An 11,946-nucleotide genomic window follows, 5' to 3' on the forward strand; every position below is an offset into this window, starting at 1 on the left:
ATATGACTGTCGAATATTGAATATGCCTAAACTATAGTTTTGTGTCAGATCCTTTTATCACACCGCGCTGATAAAACTACACTAAATTTAAAAAATAAACTATTTTGCTTGTAGTTTTTTAAAGACTATGGTCGGAACTTTCTGAGCTATTGCACTAAAACCGGTATCCTGGTTTAAATTGTGTTTTTGTTGAGTGCTGAGGTGAAAGGATCTGGACGAACCATGAAAATGTTACTGTATTAGGCATATTTTGCTACTGCTGCATTAAATAAATTCAATCTCAAAACAAAAGAAGAAATAAGATTAGAAGTCAAAAAAATTTTACTAAAGCTTTTTCTAGTATAACAACTACTCGCTCGCTTTACTAGTTTGACATAAAGACTATAAATCAAAGCTTCCTTGTTTGATTAAAAATTTGGTTAATATGTTTTCAAACAAAACAAAATATATAAAGCGAAACTAAAAAAAAACACAATTTAAAGTTTATAAAAAAGTTAGAAATAATTCAATTTTCATGGTTGGGAAAATGTTTATCATAGAGATATCATATAATTTTCTGAATTTATGAACTTTTATAGAATTTGATGACAAGTTTTTTGTTTAGGGATACGGTTTGGAAATTTTGGTCGTTCATGGAAGTTTTAGTCGACCCGGATATCTGGTATAATGTTTCGTGGCCTGTGCTGTTTTGCAGAATCTTTACCACAAGAAGCAGTGTCGGCATTTTGACACACTTTGCTAACATCTGGAAAAAAAGTATTCAGAGTGGAATGTTTTTTGCTATCTCAATTGCAAAATGCCAATAACCTATGTTGCAATTATATGTTAACACTAAAAGGCCAATCATGCCCAAAACAGTTACTTCGATAAGTAAACACGAATAGGTGGTATTGGATGTAACTGGTATTGAAACCTTGCGACAGTTGGTTTCATGAATCTAATATTTGACCTTTATTGTTTTCTGAAACCTGGCAGACCACAAGACACTGAGCTTATTATATTAAATCTATCCAATATTCAAAGCAAATAAACTACAGAATCGATAAAAATGGCAAAACAATGGAAATTTGGGATCTGCAACTGCTTGGCGAACGTTCCCTGGTATGTTATTACTCTGGCGTTTCCATACATGACTGTGTTCGAAGTCGCTAGAAATTTGCGACTGAAATGCCTGGGAATTTTTGGCATAGCTTTTTTCAAAACAATGCTTGTTTTGTTCACTATTACAAATTATATGCCTGCTCTCAAAGACAGCAAGAAAGTCCGCAATTATTTGGATGAAGACGAGATAGTTTTCATCAAACGAGGAATACTAGCAGTCTGTATTCTTTTATTCTTCACGTTTCTCGGAATTATTTTGAAGCTTGGGATTCGTTTGAGGAAACGATTTGACCTTGAAGGAAACCTTTGCAAAGATATATTAGCAAGCTGTTCATGCTGTTTTATGTGCACAATATGTCAGATGCGAAATCAACTGTTTCATGAAGAGCAAGAAATGCTTGTCAGAAACGAAACTTTCATGAGTGAAGTGAGCCAGGAAGTTCAAAACGTTGAGGCTCAGTCCCTCGACTTGTCGACATCTAAAACTCATTATGTCTAATTTCCATGCCCTTTTCAGAGCTTTTGCTAATTGTTCTACCCACAAGGTGTTCAAACTTTTTTAAAAATTTTCTTAACTTCAAAATCAAAACACCACAAACAGACGAGGTTTATTGATATAATATATCCAAAAAATTCTCCCACTTCTCATACTGATTCATAGTAGTGGTATGTGTTGGGACAAAACCGTTTGGGATGGGGGGATGGGTTGATCTCTATAAAATTTTACTAACTAACCCATAGTATTTAATCAACAACACTGAAAATTATTTTTATTGCTGAAACTACTTGTAATTTCAGCACCAGAACAATTTGAAAAAATCATAGACTACAGTTGCTCTCCTTATGGACAAGCTCCAAAACTAACTAGCAAATTACAGTATAGATCTCTTACTAGATCTCTTGAGATAGATCTACTACTAGAAGATATAAGAGTAAGACTAAGATTAGTATTAGACTAAAAAGTTGCACGAATCTATCCGGCCGCAATTAAGATAACGTGACGAACAGACGGTGTACCTTATCTGAAATTACTCTATAAGTAAGCTAACTCTAGCATAAACTCATCAAATCTCGAACAAGACCCTAACTAACTTGAAATTAGCAAATTAGGATTAGAAAAAGACCAGAATTGCAAAAATGCAAAATGTTAGATGGAATAGACAATTTAATTGATATGTATCTACATTTCAATGAATCTACACCAATATTCGAAACAATAGGAGAAATACCAGGTATTGAACAAAAAACGACGGTCCAAAAAACTACCTGATAGTACGACGCAAATCGCAAAATGTATATGCCTTGAGAATCCTCTATGCAGTAAATTTAGATTTTCATTTTTTGACATGAAATTTATTTTGTTTGAAGAAACATTTGACTTCTTCGAAACCTTACTTGGTGCTTTATAGTTTTTTTATATAACGATAATAACGACTGATAAAATGGTACACAAGTCGTTTCTTTCAAACTCTGTGGTACTTTAGATTTGAAATTTTTTGTAAAATTAAATTTTATTGAAAATTAAATACAAAAATTAGTTAGTAGGGAGTTTTAAAGTTAGTTTTATTAATTTTATAAAAAATTTCCTGCTTCTCAAGGAACCATGTTTTTTCATCGCCGCTTCATCATCTAAAAAATAACCAAATTTATTCAAAAACAAACATCATTCAAAACTTCAATTATTGAAATAATTTTAAATCTATAACTTTTCCTCAACTTAAATCTTTCATATAAAAAAAATAAGGAGGCTTTCCTTGCCTTTTGATAATTTAAACTTCCTTTAAAAACAGATCATCTAGGCTCCCCTTGGATCTTTAATTTAACTTAAAATAAAACTTTATTTCACTTTTATCAACTGATCATCGAGGTTTCCCTTGGATCAATCAGAACAGTTTTTTTCTCCCTACCTCATAATTTAAAATGTCTAACGACGTCAAACAACGATTTACTCTCCGACCCTTATCAAAAAAACCCAAGACTAATAGAAACTTTTAGAAAAATTAACCATTATATTTAAGATAAACAGTGATGAACTTCGGTTACTCATCCTTCACTTGAGCCCTTCCTATGACCCAGGATAGAACCCTTAAAACTTTCCTGCGCTCTAAAATAAAATCTAACGGTCTAATCAAAACTGAACAATGTGCTCTGATTTACTATTCTGCAACGCTTGATCAGAAATCAAACCCCTAGGTAAAATTTTGAAAATTTTTCTTACAAAGAAAACATAGTCACGAGAAAGTCAACATCATTCTAACGAAATGATTTACTCTCTCTCCAACCCTGCAACTTTGACAATATATGCCGCAAGTTTAAATAACCAGACAATAACCGTAAGAACTAACAGTTTAAGAAGTGAAAGTTCTAACCTCCGAAAAACGAAAGATATGATAGAGACGAAAGATATGATCTTGTAATTAAACGACATAAGCAAACAATAGGATATATTAGATCAAAAAGACAAACACGGAAAGAGACAATCACAGCAAAACAATAACAAATTGTAATACGAAGATTTTATCAAAACACTTAACGCAGTTTTGGAATCAGATACAACAACAAAACAAGAACTTCAGGGCCTAAAAGATTCGATAGATAAAAACAACCCAATTAACGAAAACAATATTATTCAGACTCCGAATCTATAACACCATCATCGAGAAAAAGGAAACGTAGAATTAACAAAATCATATATTCGTAAATAGGTACGAATATATAATTGAAATCAAATAATAAGACATATTAAAAGTTACACAATAACAGTACTACAAGACAAAAAATGATTCAATACGACAAAAAATTTGCCGATGACCCAATACTTTCCTTTTTCATCCATCCGCAAATTGATACCGTTCAATGACAAGCACAATTTTATAATAACTTAATTGCAAATTTATTCGAAAAAGGAAGTAGTCCATGCACACAGGAATTTCCCGAAAAATGAATTAAAAGACAAATAGATGATCACATTATGAGCGACAGAATATCCACCTATGATTTTTCACCATCACAGCCAAATCAAACACTGCATCAAATATAAACAGATGATACAGATCTAGAATTCTCAAAAGTCTTCGCAGAATACATAAACAATATATAACAGAATTCACAAAGAGCAAATTCAATCTTTACAAAGGATTTTTTTCATATTATTTATAGTTATATATCTATATTGGAATTAAAAGAAACATCAAATGAATCACCACGTCAGACATCTCGACACTCAACTGTAAGACAAGAAATTCATCTTTTCTCAAAATTTCTAGGTACAATTCGTGAAAACCTCACTAGTCATGAAACATCGCAAAATGACATGACTTACGACAAGTCCTATGTTCTTGTATATTATTCTGTTCAAAATTTAGATTTCATTTCAATAACAAGAAAAAACTTTCGACCGCAAATCTTAGACAATGAAACTGTAATAGCCGACCAAACAGATTATGTTTCGGACCTTGAATGGTCTCATCCAATATTCATTAATACAACCACTGACATTTTGAGTGCAGCAATTATCTTTGTTTCTGTACACAAAGATCATGTAAGAGTTACTCCACTTACTATTGATGCAACACCTTTAAAATATAACTCAATGTTCAACAAAAGAACAGGAAATAGTTTCAATTCAACATTTATCAACACAGAAGAAACCCTTCAGGGAACAAAAATTGTATACCACAAAAGATTCAAACCCCATCACCTTTTTAACGAGGAAGTAGTTGAATAAATGCCTACAACATCACGACAAAGCATGTTTACTAATCATCCTACACTTACAACACCACACATTACAAAAAACTTCATTCCCACAGACAACTATTCAAACAAACGTGAAATCATCTGTTGTCACAAAAAATTCACACATGGACTACCAAACATTAGACCAATGACCAAAACACGACAATCAAACAAGCAAAAGCCTTTAAGTAGAAAAAGTTTTTTAAGATCAAAGCTACGATTTTTTTGCGAACAACAATATAAACAGACCAATAAAAATACCCCCGTACACATGCCATCAAAATCAATCACATGAACAATATTACAACCTACAGATACCACAACAAGCCCTCCACTCAATTTTCTTCAATGACCAAGAACTAACTACAACAGATCTTGGTGGAAGTTACCCAATTTTTCAACAAAAAAAAAACAAACCATTCACAAGAAACCAATAATACTATTCAGAAAATGAAGACTAATTCAGAACCAACAAAATTTTTAAAAAATCTATAAACTCAAACCTATAAACTCAACAACGCAAACGCTTGATACCATTATCAGGTAACGTATATAATTTTTGATAAGTCAAGTACACCATTATAATATTGATCAAAAAAAATAAGGGTGTTCCAGTCTGTATTCTTTTATTCTTCACGTTTCTCGGAATTATTTTGAAGCTTCGGATTCGTTTGAGGAAACGATTTGACCTTGAAGGAAACCTTTGCAAAGATATATTAGCAAGCTGTTCATGCTGTTTTATGTGCACAATATGTCAGATGCGAAATCAACTGTTTCATGAAGAGCAAGAAATGCTTATCAGAAACGAAACTTTCATGAGTGAAGTGAGCCAGGAAGTTCAAAACGTTGAGGCTCAGTCCCTCGACTTGTCGACATCTAAAACTCATTATGTCTAATTTCCATGCCCTTTTCAGAGCTTTTGCTAATTGTTCTACCCACAAGGTGTTCAAACTTTTTTAAAAATTTTCTTAACTTCAAAATCAAAACACCACAAACAGACGAGGTTTATTGATATAATATATCCAAAAAATTCTCCCACTTCTCATACTGATTCATAGTAGTGGTATGTGTTGGGACAAAACCGTTTGGGATGGGGGGATGGGTTGATCTCTATAAAATTTTACTAACTAACCCATAGTATTTAATCAACAACACTGAAAATTATTTTTATTGCTGAAACTACTTGTAATTTCAGCACCAGAACAATTTGAAAAAATCATAGACTACAGTTGCTCTCCTTATGGACAAGCTCCAAAACTAACTAGCAAATTACAGTATAGATCTCTTACTAGATCTCTTGAGATAGATCTACTACTAGAAGATATAAGAGTAAGACTAAGATTAGTATTAGACTAAAAAGTTGCACGAATCTATCCGGCCGCAATTAAGATAACGTGACGAACAGACGGTGTACCTTATCTGAAATTACTCTATAAGTAAGCTAACTCTAGCATAAACTCATCAAATCTCGAACAAGACCCTAACTAACTTGAAATTAGCAAATTAGGATTAGAAAAAGACCAGAATTGCAAAAATGCAAAATGTTAGATGGAATAGACAATTTAATTGATATGTATCTACATTTCAATGAATCTACACCAATATTCGAAACAATAGGAGAAATACCAGGTATTGAACAAAAAACGACGGTCCAAAAAACTACCTGATAGTACGACGCAAACCGCAAAATGTATATGCCTTGAGAATCCTCTATGCAAAAAATTTAGGTTTTCATTTTTTGACATGAAATTTATTTTGTTTGAAGAAACATTTGACTTCTTCGAAAACTTAATTGGTGGTTCATAGCTACTTTATATAACGAAAATAACGACTGATAAAATGGTACACAAGTCGTTTCTTCCAAACTCTGCGGTACTTTAGTTTTGAAAGTTTTTGTAAAATTAATTTTTATTGAAAATTAAATACAAAAATTAGTTAGTAGGGAGTTTTAAAGTTAGTTTTATTAATTTTATAAAAAGTTTCCTGCTTCTCAAGGAACCATTTTTTTTCATCGCCGCTTCATCATCTAAAAAATAACCAAATTTTTTCAAAAACAAACATCATTCAAAACTTCAACCATTGAAATATTTTTAAATCTATAACTTTTCCTCAACTTAAATCTTTCATATAAAAAAGTTAAGGAGGCTTTTCTTGCCTTTTGATAATTTAATATTCCTTTAAAAACAGATCATCTAGGCTCCCCTTGGATCTTTAATTTAACTTAAAATAAAACTTTATTTCACTTTTATCAACTGATCATCGAGGTTTCCCTTGGATCAATCAGAACAACTTTTTGAAAATTTTTTAAGTTTTACTTGCAAATACATTTTTAGCTTGAAAAAACATTTTTATATTAAAAAATCGAAGAAAAGTTCTTGGATGGTAAGTTTCAGATGGTAAGTTTTGACAAAAATTAAACTTCGATTTAGAGTATGGGATCATAAACTAATATATCACAGAAAATTTTTTTTCTCGAAAGAATCTTTTTAAATTCTCATTTCATGTTATTTATTTTCCCTCAGGTTATCTGGGGAAAATTGTCAAGAGGGGATAATCTTTGACAGGTTAGTTATTCCGCTCCACGGGATATCAGGGGAACCTTGACAGCTCCTCACGGTTGATTACTTTTATATCCCACTTAATCTTTTTCCCCCAGGTTATCAGGAGAACGGATGACAGGTTCATTACACTTATTAATTTTAAGATTTATTTTATCTTTTTTCACATAATTATCTCACTTATTTTTATCTCAACTTGTTTATTTATTCTGTCATCTATCTAGCTACGATTCATTTCAGTTCTCTTTCATCACTTTGTCTTTAATCTTTAAAATTTTTTTTGAAATTTCCAAATTTTCCAAAAAATTATCATCCAAATTTATCAACTGCTCAGCCACGGTAAAAGTTTACACTGAGAAAAACATAGTATCATATTGTTTTTTGGTTCTGATATTTTTGTGTAATAATTTTTTCATCTTTCTCGGAGTAAATTTATAAGAAAATTATACAATTTACTAGAAGTTGGTTACAATTTTCGTAAATTTATCTACTCTATCGTTAATTCTTTCAATTGGAGGACTACAACATCCATAATCCATCATCATTCTCCGTATTTCATCAAAGGGTTAGTTGCTAAGATGCTTTTCGTAAAAAAATTAAAAGAATTTAAAAAGTTAAATTACATAAATAATCAAACAATTCACTACATCGTATAGTAAAATTACTGCAAAAATTTACACTTACAAAAAAAAATGCACTTTTACATAAAATTACTGATAAAATTCAAAACATACCCATCATGAACATTATTCAAGTTATTTTCTTTTGGAAGAAATTAAAAAGGAGAAAAGCTGAATAAATTGCGTAGCTTTCGAGGAACCATTCGTCAAAACTTTTTCGTCAAAAAGGGGTAAGTTCTTCCCAAAGAATCTGCAAAGTAGTAGCTTTTATCCAGTCGAGCAATCATAATCCAGTGTTCTCCTCTATCTTTGCTTGGGGCTGAGTTAATAATTGCAAAAAGTATTTTGTTAATTGAGGTACTGTATCAGAAGGGTATGATCCCATGTACTTGAACCTGAGCTCTGGAATTCTTTCAATAATTTGCAAAAGTGAAAAGTTATCCATCTTTGCAATGGTAGGCTGGTTTACAGCTAAAAATGAAATTGATAGTTTGATAGTGTACTTTAGGTTAAAAAAAAAGAAAGAATAATGACTTACACACATTTAGGAATTGAATCAACAAAGTCCCATACACAAGCCTTATATAGTGGGCAAAGTTTATTGAATACTGTTTTACAGCCTAGGTTGAAGAAGTGTCTCGGGTTTTCAACTAAACAGCATTTCTTCTCTATTTGTTCTGGAGCTTTAGGTCTGAAGAAAAACAATATAGATAGTACAGAGATAATAACAAAGAAAAGTCCCAAAAAAGTTACAACATTTTTATAGGAACCTGAAAACTCAAAAAAATTAAACATTTTTAGCGACTGTTCCGAATTTGTCAATTGAATATTTGATAGTCTTTCTCCCAAGACTATCACTTCCGTTACTTGCTCCAAGGGAAATTGGAAAAACATTTTTAATCTCAAGCTTTCTCCACTAAGTTCTGGATAATGCAAGTGTTCAGCGGCATCCTGTAGTGAAGTCAAGTCGAAAACTAGAATATAGTGATTTTGAAAATCTTCTATAGGAAGAGCTGGAAAATCCTTGTTAAACTGCATTGCTTTCATTGTTGTAACATAGGGTCGACAAGGAGAAGTTGTATCTAATGAAATAATTGCTCTTCCACCCCGAATAATTCTAAGCTCTCTCAAATGAAATTGTTGATAATTGAAAAGATTTTCATGAAAAGAACCCGCAACAGCCGAATTTGTATTCATTGCAACAGCTATCCTTCTGAATGGGGCATTATTGAAAACATTTTCCTGAAAAAACTGGTTTTGACGAGATGGAATGATAAAGCTTCTTGCTATAGTTTCCATGTAATTGTAATGAGCAGGTTTTACTTTCCAGATTCCATTGCAAAAATTGATGATAAGGTTCAGCTACTAAAATTCTTCTTGTAAACAGTGAACAATCAACTATTTTCAGACTGACATTTGGATTATCAGATAACATGTAAAAATTAGGTCTAGCTCGAATAAGTTTAATTCGAACTTTGGTATTTGGTAGGAACAGTTTTTCGCAAGTAAACAAATCAATGGCGAGCCTCCCATAGAAAGAAAAAGTTATCCCTGTTCCCAAGGAATTTGCTCTATCAGTGAATGGATACATATCAAATGCATCAGGATTATCCTCAAAACTGTATCCATGACAAGCAAGAATTCCTTTATTACTCACTGCTGACGAGTTGAATTCGTTCGATATCTGTGCTTTATGAGGATATAACCCATTGGCATTGTAAACCATTGTATTTTTAAAATAAACTTCACAGTTGGAGAATAGAGAATGTAGTAGATTGTCTACATAAGTTAAGTAAGTTTGTGGTTCCTCATCTGAATGTTCCTCCGATTTTGCTTTATGTTCTGCTTTTTCTTTTTTGAAAGCATCAAACAATCTTCCTTTGAATAGTTGATGCTTTAAGCTAAGATGGGTATCACGCATATCCAAGTAGAGATTACGATCCGTTTCAAATTCAAACTCAATACTGCTTTCATCCAGAGAAGTACTGGGGAATACTTCTTGTGTGTAAGATGACATAATTGTTTCCAAAACTGGGACTTTATCAAAAATCTCCAAAGAAGAATTTGTAAACGCTACGTACCGAAAATGACTACTTTGATTTACACTCATTTTATCTTGTCAAAAAATGTCTTTGCGAGAGCGACTGATTTTTGAACTACTCTTTCGAGAAATGGTTCTTCTTGTTCTACGCTTGGATTTCTTTTTTCCACCTCCCAGCTGTTTTCGAACTATTTTTGTTCCAACATCTTTTGCAAACGTTTTGAGTTTTTTTCGTCCACTGACAACTTCTCCAATCTCTGGAGCGGCAACTTCAAATAAATCTGCTCCGATTCTTTTTGCAACTGGGACTATATATTTTTTAATGAAGGGAATTGCAGTTCTCCCAAAAGTTTGTGAAAGAGCACCAAAATCTCTTCCACATTGTCTTGCATGTCCACGAAAAATAGGAAAATTAGCTGAATTTTGAGCAACCATTTCGTATGAAGTATAAATCGAAAATCATTATCCGAAATCTTGCGAAACAAGAGTACAGCTCGTGTAATTCCTACGGACACAAAAGGAATTTTTTCACCTGTAGTATCCCTTAGTTCTTTTTTTATGCTGTGGAAAGAATTTTTTAATAATTTTTTAAATTGTAGATTTGTGAAGGATTGATAGTTCATGTACTGTCCTGTAGATAGTATGTCTCCATTTTTTTACTTTGGAAATGAAAGGAATACAACGCAGTAATGGAATTTTTGTATCGCCTACTATATTATATTCTATGATATCACTATAAATCATTAAGGAATGTATTCTTATAATGTCGTAAGAATACTGAGGATAATGTGGTCCTTCTCTTTTCATTACAACACCTGTCTGATTTTGTTCTAAATCACAACCAAAAATGTGGCTGAAATCAGCACTTTGAATTATAAACACTGATTGATCCTCAGGTAAATGAATGGCATTTTTTTGTGTAATCTTATCTACTGATAGATAAATTCCGTTCTATTCATATTTTTGTGCGCCTAAACGTTTTCGAACTTTGTCATTCATGGCTACAACTATATCAACAATACTTGGATATAATCCAGGTTCAACATGCATCGGTTGAATATTTCTTTTCTCCTCAGGACTTTCTCGTCCATCTACGAAAGTAAACTTTCCCTCTGTAACGTTTTGGTACAAAGAAGGGTACGATATTTCTGAAATAGCAACCTCCCATTCTCTTTTTCAATGTATTTGTTCCGGTAGAAAATTTGTAAAAGAACTAAGACTGTTATTCGGATAACAATTAAAAGAAGCATTAGAAACTAGCTCAAAAGTAAAAGAATCCATGACAACTGATCGATAGAAACTCAATTTAAAAAATGACTTACCACTAATCTGAACATTTTCTCAGCTCTTTTTCATAAAACTTTCCCAGAATTTCTTCTTTTTCGAGATCTTTCATGATGTATGTTGGAGGTTTTTTTGTAGATATTGCCGAAATTTCAAAAATTTCATCTGAAAACTGCGGCTTGTATCCTTTTCGGAACGGAATATCATTTTTCGAAATTCTAACTCTATCACCAATTTTGAATTTTGGTTTAGTATATTTCTTGAATGATTTGTTATACAATATTGATAAAAAATCACTGTTTTTCACATCTCTGGGAGATTTTCCAATTGATCGATTTTTGCGACAGTTCAATGTAGAAACAAATTGCTGCAATTTTTGGACAAATTTTTCACCATGATCTTCAATGTAACGATATATTATATGTTTTAAAGATTGAATTGCTCTCTCTGCAAATGCAGCTTTTCTTTCACTCATTGTTGAGTAAAACTTCAATGTCTTTCCCCTTGCAAAATTTTTTAAAAATTCCCCCATATTCTCTTCCTTTATCAACCCAAAGTTTTTCAGGAGTCTTTTTCGAGAAATCATTTTTCTAAAAGCTTGTAA

This window comes from Symsagittifera roscoffensis, chromosome 4 (assembly GCF_963678635.1).
Source record: "Symsagittifera roscoffensis chromosome 4, txSymRosc1.1, whole genome shotgun sequence".
Lineage (NCBI taxonomy): Eukaryota > Metazoa > Xenacoelomorpha > Acoela > Convolutidae > Symsagittifera > Symsagittifera roscoffensis.